Here is a 2,500-nt window from a genome sequence, read left to right as displayed (position 1 = left end):
TCAAAAGGAATTGATCTTGGCATGGTTGGTGCATAGCCAAGTTCCATGATTTTGGATTTTTGGCTTGATTTTGTGACTTGGTGGTGATTTTGGTGAAAAACGAAAATCATGGTTTTGGAAAAGTGGCTGGACTCAATCCTCACAAATGCCTTCAAAGTGATGTGGGAGAAGTTTGGGATCAAAAGGAATTGATCTTGGCATGGTTGGTGCATAGCCAAGTTCCATGATTTTGGATTTTTGGCTTGATTTTGTGACTTGGTGGTGATTTTGGTGAAAAACGAAAATCATGGTTTTGGAAAAGTGGCTGGACTCAATCCTCACAAATGCCTCCAAAGTGATGTGGGAGAAGTTTGGGATCAAAAGGAATTGATCTTGGCATGGTTGGTGCATAGCCAAGTTCCATGATTTTGGATTTTTGGCTTGATTTTGTGACTTGGTGGTGATTTTGGTGAAAAACGAAAATCATGGTTTTGGAAAAGTGGCTGGACTCAATCCTCACAAATGCCTCCAAAGTGATGTGGGAGAAGTTTGGGATCAAAAGGAATTGATCTTGGCATGGTTGGTGCATAGCCAAGTTCCATGATTTTGGATTTTTGGCTTGATTTTGTGACTTGGTGGTGATTTTGGTGAAAAACGAAAATCATGGTTTTGGAAAAGTGGCTGGACTCAATCCTCACAAATGCCTCCAAAGTGATGTGGGAGAAGTTTGGGATCAAAAGGAATTGATCTTGGCATGGTTGGTGCATAGCCAAGTTCCATGATTTTGGATTTTTGGCTTGATTTTGTGACTTGGTGGTGATTTTGGTGAAAAACGAAAATCATGGTTTTGGAAAAGTGGCTGGACTCAATCCTCACAAATGCCTTCAAATTGATGTGGGAGAAGTTTGGGATCAAAAGGAATTGATCTTGGCATGGTTGGTGCATAGCCAAGTTCCATGATTTTGGATTTTTGGCTTGATTTTGTGACTTGGTGGTGATTTTGGTGAAAAACGAAAATCATGGTTTTGGAAAAGTGGCTGGACTCAATCCTCACAAATGCCTTCAAAGTGATGTGGGAGAAGTTTGGGATCAAAAGGAATTGATCTTGGCATGGTTGGTGCATAGCCAAGTTCCAAGATTTTGGTGTTTTGGCTTGATTTTGTGACTTGGTGGTGTGCCAAGAATCATGAAATTTTCAAAGTGGTGGTTTTTGAGTTTTGTTGGTTGGAAAGTGTCACAAATGCATGCAGAATGAGGTCTAGAAAGTTTGGTATCAAAACCAAGCCATCTTGATGTGGTTTTGAATTTTTGAAATGTTGGAAAATAGAGGGTTTTGAAAAAAATTCATGAAAATTCGAAACCTTGGCCAATCCTAATGAAACTTGGTGGGCACCTTCTTGATATTATTATGGGATGGACTGGAAAAAATCACGCAAAAATACGGTGTCTAGATACGTTTTTCCATTTTTCCCGATTTTCCACATTTCGGGTCTTTGGAAAAATAAAAAAAAATACTTCCCCATGTCGAAAAATTCTAATTTTTTGCAGGCAATGTTGTACCATTTTTATGAGGATCCCTGCAAAAAATCTCGTGAAAATTCGTTCTCTAGGTCCCAAAACAGAACTTATGTCTACTCAAAAAAAGTGTATCTACTTGTACAAAAGTGGCTTTTGCATATTTAGCTATTATAGGGGGGGGGGGTGTTCCTCAATGCAGCCAGCTCTTGCACCATGGAAAATTCTGGTGCGGTCCCTTCATTCCCCCCTGTTTTGGCTTGCTTTGTGGTGGGGCAAGTCAAAACGCCCACACATGGGTGATCCACCAACTTGGGTTGGTGTCACCCGTTGTGGGCGGCGGCATGGTGGTGGCCGCCGTCGGTTCCGGCCGACCGACCCGGTGGGAAAAAATGTGAATCTGTTATGTGGATTTGTGGCACGCTGGTGGGATTTTCGTTGTGTGGCTCATTTCTAGACTTGTGAGCATCACGAAGGGGGTATGGCTTCCAACCGTTCGCGGGGAAGGGGCCATCATGTCTGGCTTGCTGCCGGCCGGGGGGGTAATGTCATCAGTCAGCGTCCGCTTGGGCTCACATTTGTGCTGGTTACGCCCAGGGTCATGTGGTTGATATTGAGGGCTTTATTACTCTCGGTCCAGTAGCGCGCGGCCACCACAGGGAAGGCACGGCCTCATCCGCGTGGCTTCTCCCTCACGAGCATCTTGGCGATCCGCCACGGTGGTCGTGCTGGAGAAGAAGCACGGATGAGACGGGTTGGAACTGTGGCCCGGTGCGATCGGGGAAGATTTGTGCCACGCAAATCGTTGGGTGGCTTATTCGAAGACTTGTGAGCATCACGAAGGGGGTATGGCTTCCAACCGTTCGCGGGGAAGGGGCCATCATGTCTGGCTTGCTGCCGGGCGGGGGGGAGTAATGTCATCAGTCAGCGTCCGCTTGGGCTCACATTTGTGCTGGTTACGCCCAGGGTCATGTGGTTGATATGAGGGCTTTATTACTCTCGGTCC

Source organism: Phaseolus vulgaris, chromosome 3, assembly GCF_051622355.1.
Source record: "Phaseolus vulgaris cultivar YP4 chromosome 3, ASM5162235v1, whole genome shotgun sequence".
Classification (NCBI taxonomy): domain Eukaryota; kingdom Viridiplantae; phylum Streptophyta; class Magnoliopsida; order Fabales; family Fabaceae; genus Phaseolus; species Phaseolus vulgaris.
The sequence above is the reverse complement of the archived record's forward strand: the minus strand, read 5'-3'. Positions refer to the sequence as shown.